The following is an 8,412-nucleotide window of genomic DNA, read 5'->3' as shown; positions in this document are numbered from 1 at the left end:
GGTTGTCCTGGATTATATGCCCTTACAGTGCTAAATATTCAGACTGTATTATAGGTGGTCTGTAAAGTGCTTCTGACAGGTTATATTAGCTTACATTAGCATCCACTTGTATCCTAAACACTTGAGTGTGACCATATTCTTGGTAGAAGTTCAGGGTTTCAGCCACACAGCTGTCCCATAATGTCTCTCATAGGAGAGAGGGATCCCACCTTGAGACACATCCAATCCTTCTTCATGTCAGCAGTGGAAGCTGAGGGTACTGGCCTAGACTTGAAACGTGGATTTTATGTGGCTAAAATAAGGAAACCTGCGAAGACCCTGTTAATGAAGGTTACTGACCAGATTATGCCCAATGTTCATGGGCAGAACCTGCAAACAAGACAAAGGAGGTTGCTTAAAATTTCAGCTGCTGAGAACTTTTAGAAACACAGAACTGTAGAATAGTTTGGGTTGGAAGGGACCTTAAAGATCATTTAGTTCCAATCCCCCTGCCATGGGCAGGGACACGTTTCACTAGACCAGGTTGCTCAAACCTGCCTCCAGGCTGGCCTTGAGCACTTCCATGGATGGGGCAGCCACATTTTCTCTGGGAAGCCTGTTCCAGTACCTCACCACTCTTCCTCTTTATGGAAGTAAAGAAGTCCTTCAATATATTTGACCTAAATGTCCCCTCTTTCAGTTTGAACCATTGCTCCCTGTCCTGTCAGTACAGTTCCTGACAAAGAGTCCCTCTCTGGCTTCCCTGTAGGGTCCCTTCACATACTGGCAGGTGCTGTGAGGTCCTTGCACAACCTTCATTTCTCCAGGCTGAACAGCCCCAACTTTCTCAGCCCGTCTTCATAGGGGAGGTGTTCCAGTCCCCTTATCAACTTCGTGGCCCTCCTTCTCTAAGTGCCTATCTGCTGTCAGGGCTTATGCTTCACTGGCCAGTGCTTGATTTAAACAAGAAAGTAGGCTCTCATAACTTTTTTTCAGCCAGGGTTGTTTTTTAACAAAAACTGTAAATTTGATTAGTCAGAAATATTCCATCACTAGATTTCTGAGGTTTTTATCTTCAGCTGTCCATGCTGAGAGGAAAAAAAAAAATAGTATGGAAGCCTGAAAAGTCCATACTTATGTTTTACAACACATTTTCATTCTGTGATTACATTATTTCTTGCTTTTCCTTTATACAAAACGAAAGAACTGAAAGAAACACTCAAAGTTGAAATAAAATATTTCATTTTAGTCAGGAAAAATGTATGTTTTATGTGACCCAAAAATTTTGTCAGAATGTCTGATTCCTACAGCATTCAATGGAGTGATAATTCAAAGTAAGTTTTTAAAAGATCCGTCAAACTTTCCAGTGAAATAAAATCCTACCTAAAAATGTCTGAACTTTTTGAAAATTGGTTACATCACATCAGCACCTAAAATTATCTGAACTTTTTGAAAAGTGGTTACATCATATTAGCAATGGCTGAAAATCAGAAAGCAATATTGATAATTTCAAGGGAAAGATACTTTTCTGCAGTGAGTTTGCAACTTATTTCTTCTACAGAAACGGTGGTAAGAAAAATTTCAATTTCATTTCTCAACAGATTAAAACTCTGTAGGAAATATCTGAAGGTGCTGCTGATTTCAACTAAGAACTGTTTTTCAGATATTTGCAATTTTGACAAAATATTTTCATTTTACTAGGAACAGCTCATTAGACTTTCATTTAAAATATGCTCCCCTAAGTAGTAAAGAAAGTGGAAAATCATGATTTACATTGTGGTAAAATGGGGATATGTTTTCAAATTTTTCAATTAAAATTTGGATTTCTTCAAAAAAGTTTGAATATTCTTTTCTTTCCCTCCTCTATGAACAGAATTTTCACTCAAAGGAATTCTCCAAGATCTTATGTACATTCATATATTTTAAAAGTATGTCATTGCTATGTCAAATGTATCTCACTGGAAAAAGCTATTGACTTTTCCATTCTATTGCTTTAATTTTCCACTAGTCGTGTGTTGGAATACTCCAGGAAGGTGCTGTGTGTGCTTCTGATTATGCTGTGTTACACAGCAGGGAAACCTCTTATCTCAGACTGGTTGCCTGGTTGAGGAAAAAAAACACATTTAAGGCAGTAAACACAGCTGTGGAAGAAGTATTTTCTATTTCCTTGCTGTTTGTTTTAATGTACTAAAAAGACATAATTACAGAAGTTTGCAAAAATGCCAAAGTGTAAAACACAATAGTAGTTTGGTCTCTTTGTTTCTATTACATGTCTATATGTCTTCAGATGTAGCTTTAAACAGTCCAAGAAAATCTTTAGAAATGTCTTCTCTACTTTACACTCTGATTTGCCCTCATAAATAAAGAACAGAATTTTCAGAAAAAAATAATTTAAAAGTAGTTTCATAGTTACACTGGTATTAGGAAGTGTTCAAATCTTGTTCTTGCCATTTTTCATGCCATCTTGAAGATTTGTGTTTCTATTGTTTCCTTTTTGACTCTGTGCAAACACTTTAAAGATAGGAAATTTGCAGATCTGTGGAAAAAAAAAAAAAAAGAATAGAGTTTTTGTAAATCCAACCACCACAACTTCATTTGAAGAAAATGAAATCTGAACTCTGAAAGAGGACAATGCTTTTTTTTTTTCAGCAAAGAAATAGAGTAATGCAATCCCTTTTATTTCCTATTTAAATGAGGCTGAAGCATTTTCATCTGTGGCGTGTAAAGTCTGCTTTGCAAAGAATAAATTCGGAGCACACACATTGTAAGTATTTGCCAAGAGCACTGGGTTTATATTGGTTGAGTAAACAGCACTATAATATTACAATTATAAAAAAAAAATGTGCAGAAAAATGTGATTCTCGCTCTTTTGTTAACACTCTATTAGTTTCTGAAGTCCTAGTGAGAAAAGATTAAATGCAAAGCCCTCAGTAAGGAGCTCTGCTCCATTCAAGCTGCAACATCACCAGTTACTTCACCGAAAAAAGAACTAGGTTTGATAGAGATCCTTAGTCCAAATCCTGTGCACGAACACCTGAAGCCATCTCCCCTGAAATCCTGTGTAAAGTAACACTAATGACATCCTGGTCACTTCAGTCTATGGAAGATTTCACCTTTTATGTCACAGTGTGTAAGCAAACAAAGGGCTGAATAAAGTTCTTTTGACTGTGGCTGGAAAGACTCACACTGGCACCAGTGCGGCTTTGGATGACACTGTACCATCCTTTCATTCCACCCACAACTATTATTTCGTTGCCCAGAATTGTTGTAATATGACTGCTTCCCTTCATAATCTCTGCATTTTATCTAGCTTCTTTTCCAAAGCCAGAGAGGATAATTGTCATCTTTTGTATAACACAGCAGAAAGGCTGAGGACAGGCTTAAGGGCAATGGCTTTCTCTACTCACCAGTCTATCCATACCTCCTCTAGACTGCAAGTTCACTGAGGCAAAGAGCAACAGCAAGCATGATGAGGTTTTCTTAGCTGCCTAAGATCTGTAACAAGTGCCAGAGGAGGAGAAGATATTATGTCCAACCCATCATACAGAGTCCTCCAGCAAAGTGGGATAGAGAGAGAACAGCTGAGAGCCAAGCACGAGTGCTGCAATGAATAGGGTAAGGCAGAAGCTACAGCTCTGTGGCTCCAGGTACTGAACCAGGAGAGGGAACCTGGGCACACAAAACTTCCATCTACTCCCACTGGAGCCAGTGGAGACCCTTTCTATTGGTTTAGCAGGATGTGGATCATGGTGGTGGTTTGTGTCAGGTGGGTTCCCCCTGGACATCAGGGGAAAAGGAAGATGTGGCCATGCACACCTTGTTTTAAAGAGCTGTAGGGTTAACTGCTCTTCTTTCAAGTGAGAAAAAGTCCCAAAGCCAGGCATCATCACACATGCACCATTTCTAATACAGAATAATTCCCAAATCAGGGTGATGTGACATTATTTGGCAGCATGTGAGGAAAAAGTGGAACTTTTTATTAAACTGAGAAAAAAATTTGAAGACCAGAAGGGAACACAGCAATCATTTCCTCTGGTTTCCTGCACAGTATGAGCCATACAACCTCATTTGGTCATGTCTCTATCTTTCTTCCATCTTCTGCTTGATCCAAAGATCTCACTTGGAAAAGAAGGCATCTTCATGAAAAGGTATGATGAGTCATGCAGAAGCCACCCTAACCTTTTGGACCTTTTTTCAAAGATTAATTTATGCTTTTTTGAAAGCATAAAAAGAAAATAAAGAAATAAAGAAATAAAAATTGTAAAACATGTCTTATTTTAAATCCAAATGTATTTTCACTTAAATATCCTTAATGAAAATCCTTTTCCTTCTGTAGGTATCCAGCCAGGTGATACTTTTCCTCAAAATATGTGCCTTCATATTCAAAATCTGTCTCTGAAGAAAACCACCTTATTTCTCATTCCCAAACCAAGGCATTTTCTTAATAATAAAAGAACTTGGCTTGCAGAAGCAAAAATAATACAGCCCCAAGTGCTATTTTTCAGTCACTGACTAGAGAACATTGTGATGAAGAAATCCTAGCTGAAGAAGAAAATAACCTCCATTTTTCCAATAAATTAAGATCTTCACGGGAACATAAAATGAATCTTAAAGTAGAGCATCTTGATGTTTCTTGCAGCAGGCCCTCTTTCAAGGACAAAGATGTAATTCAAACATGGATACCAGAAAAAGAAAAGTCTTTTCCTCTATGCTTATAAATATGGTGGTGACCTTACAGAGCCCCTTGAAGAGACAGCACTGACAACGCAGCCAGTGACATCCAACTTCCCTGCAGGGCTGCTCGCAGCTGCAGACTGGATTGTGAAAGATGAAAGAGAAGAAGGTTCCCCTGTACTGCATAGGGAACTTTTAGGAGACAAAGTTTGAATTATGGTAGTGTATGTTTCAGTGGAGGACACAAAACCTAAGGCAGCAGATGAGATGAAATAAATTAATATAGCCCTGGAATTACATGCGCAAAACCAAGCATGTATTTACTTTTAAAATATTAGTAAAAAGGCTATAACTGAAGAACTGGACATAAAGCGGGTTTTATGACAGATGTAAGTTATTAAGTCATTTTGTAGATAAATTCTACTGCTAGCTAGAGTATGTAGCATATATGGTGAGTGCATATTGATAAACTTAATAGATAAGACCAAGCAGACTGTGTAAGGAATAAGTAATAGGGACAGAACCATATGACAAGAGATGTGCATTTGCCACTTTGATCTTTAACCTGCAAGGTGTCCTTGTCCCTTGTTCAGTGTCCCTTCCCATATTCACTGTTCCCACCATTTAATTTCTTCATGGATTTGTATGGTTTAACACTGCCTGACTTGAGCTGATTACACAGGCATTAGCTAAGCAGGAGTTTTCAAGAGTTTTTCCTAAGGCTGCCATCATCTGCAAATCCTTCAAGGTCTAAATTATAAAAGTTTGGCTGACCTCTATAGGAAAACAACATATTAGATCATTATTAAAAGAGCAAAAGGAAAATTGCAAGCTTAATTCCTGAGATTTGTAAGTTAAAATCCACAAGGGCCCGGAGGCGGGCTTCCCTGAGCCCCTCAGCCAGCAGCCCTGCCCTGCCCTGCCCTGCCCCACTGAAATCACTCCAAAGGGCCTGAAGAGCTGTGCCTCAAATTCTTTGGCCGGTCATCTTTTAACAGGGATGTCAGAGATCTGGGAAAGCATTCCTGTGGCATTGGGATGCAAAGGGATTTATCTCACATCTGAAGTCCTGCAGAGAGGCAGCAACCCTGCTCCTATCTGAGAGGCCGACAAGTGAGTTACAGCTGAAGGAGATGTGACAGGTGAGAGAGAATAAGCAGGGTGAATGCCTGTGCTGGAGATGAATCAACCCTCTTCCTCGAGGAGCAACTGCCTTTGGCTACCCGGAGCTAAAAGCTGCAGTAATAAATTTTAAGGCCTGAAAAGATCATTACAGTCATCCAGCCCAGCTGCCCACTCATCCAGGATGCTGAATTTCCTGAAGTCATTCATGCCTGCCCCTCCTGCTACCACAGCTGAGGTCCTTTCCTCCTCTGCTCTTGGCTGGAGACCCTTCCCAGTATGTCACTGCCATCACCGTCTGCCGTGCCAGACGTCTGCAGTGCCCTGTGGCACTGCTGCTGGGCAGCAAGGGCAGCTAGAGCAAATATTTTCCCTGTAGTGTTTCTGGCAAAGAGAGATTTTACATTCAGCTCTCCAGTGGTGCTGGCTCATGCTCTGCATCAGAGCAAGAGCTCCAGCAGCAGCTTTGCCCATACGGCTCCAGATCCATGTTCAAACATCTGTTATGGAAACTTGAGGCAACTGCACAAGGAGCCATGCTTCTGCAGCTCTCACTGCTGACCCAAACTGCAGATCTGGAGAGGGCTCCATCTGCTTTGTGTCTTGGCTTTCTTGGAAAACACTGGGCCTCACATCAGTTGAAGAACCCACAGTTATTGGAACAACAACACCCAGCTACCTGAGGAGAAGGCGGGTAGAACAACTCCATTGGGAGAAGTTGGGTTTTCTGATGATGGTTCTCTGATGGCCTCCATGACCTTAGAAAAAAGCCAGTGTTACACTGCAATGGAAGCACATGGGCTGGAAATGGGAAAAAAAAGAGTAGGACAGGCTTTTCCTGAGAGATCCTGCCCAGCCCAGAGCAGATCTCCATATTTGTTGAGATGGGTCACATCCATGTTGAGCCCTTGAATGGAAGAATAATGTGAGTTCCCCATCTGCCCCATGAGTTCATGTGGACGGAACTCCGAAAGGTAAAGGAATGGTCAAGTTCACTGAGTATTTCCCTTTCTGGAGGAGCAGGCCATGACTCAGCTGGGACTGCAAGGCAATGCCTTGCCTTGGGAAGGTTGTGATGCATCAAGAAACAGCTAAGCAACGCTTCAGCAACCCTGGAAGGCATGCCCTGAGAAAGAAGGGAAAGGGGGATGCAGGCAGGAGTCTTGCATCTCCAGGAAATCTCTTAACGTCATCTTGTCCCCCACCTTTGGCTCAGCCTGCTACAGCTGACCTTAACAAGGACCTCTAGCTCCTCTCTTCACCCATGTTGGTGCAATTTGGGGGAAATAGGTGCAAGTGTACACTTGTCATGTCAGCTGCTTGGCAAGTGAAAGAGACAGTCACTGTTTGCCCTAAAAAGAAAATTCTAATTCCTAACATTGTATGTCACACTTTTTATGCGCTGTGCAATTTACAGGCTGGACAAGCGAGGCCAGCAGAGCCTAGTCTGTGGCCAAGCCTGGCAGTGAGTCCATCAGCTATGGAAATGCCAAAGTGACAGGTTTGCTTCATTAACTGGAGGCCCAGAGTTTCTTGGGAGAGAAAACAGTGTTCCGTGCTTCATTAACTGGAGGCCCAGAGTTTCTTGGGCATGCACAAGAAACTGGAAGAGAAAACAGTGTTCCAGGGGTGGGAAATTACCAGAACCTAGTGGACGCTTTGGGATGGAGGGCTAAATCAGTGCCTGCACCAGTGTTTGAGGGGCCAGACAGGCTTTGATCCCAAGTTCACATGTGCATCCTTCCATCAACACAAATGACCTTCACAGGAACACAAATATCCTTTCCTTTAGGAGTGACTTAAGTTCCCCAAGGCAGAGCATGTTGTGCCTAGGTGGAGACTTGCCCATTTTCCTCTCTCTGAACCAGCTGCACCCAAAGCTAAAGGCTCTTCAGAAAGCTACTGAAAGGTGAACAAAAAGTCTTAGATGCCTTCCCTGAGTTTTCTGTCATGTTTATTTCTCCTTTCCTGCTTCCAGTTGCTGCTTCCCAAAATCCTTTCCTGCATTTCTCCCTTTATCACTGTCTTGTGAACATCCTTCTGGGCAGTTCACTAGCCCTCTCCACTGGATCCTCAATAGATTTTGCCCATAGTGAAAATTACAAGACTTTTTACTTTGAAGCAGAATTTCTTTTTGGCCTTAGGTGAGAACACAAGGACTTTCAGTCCCTTCGCCTCTTCATTCTGAAAATACTCCCCTAGGTAAACAAGTCCTAAGCCTAAGGTGAGGAAAGTCCTCAGTTGTTGAAGTTGTTGAATGGCAATCACCATGTTCTGATGCTGTAAAACAAGAGTTAATCCATGTTTCCACTGCGGAGGGCTGTTTGGGGCTTTTTTTTTTTTTAAGGAAGGGAAAAAATTTCCTTTCATTCTTTGCCAGCAATTTCCGTGCAAATAAAGTTTCCAGCAAAAACTCGGTGCCCAAGAGAGAATATTTTATCCAGAAAGTGAAAGATTTTCTGTGAACAATTGCAAGATTTTATCCAAAAGTCTGAAAGGCTCATCCGAAATACTTCGCTCGTTGGCTGGAAACAAAGCGCTGCAGAGCGAGCGGGGACGGAGAGCGCTCTGTGAACCCGGGCGGAGGGTTCAGCCGGTGGGGATGCTCCCGAGCCAGGACCGGGGAAGGGCGGGGCG

This window comes from Corvus brachyrhynchos, unplaced genomic scaffold (assembly GCF_000691975.1).
Source record: "Corvus brachyrhynchos isolate BGI_N302 unplaced genomic scaffold, ASM69197v1 scaffold142, whole genome shotgun sequence".
In the NCBI taxonomy this organism is placed as follows: Eukaryota; Metazoa; Chordata; class Aves; order Passeriformes; family Corvidae; genus Corvus; species Corvus brachyrhynchos.
This window is presented reverse-complemented; position numbering follows the sequence as displayed.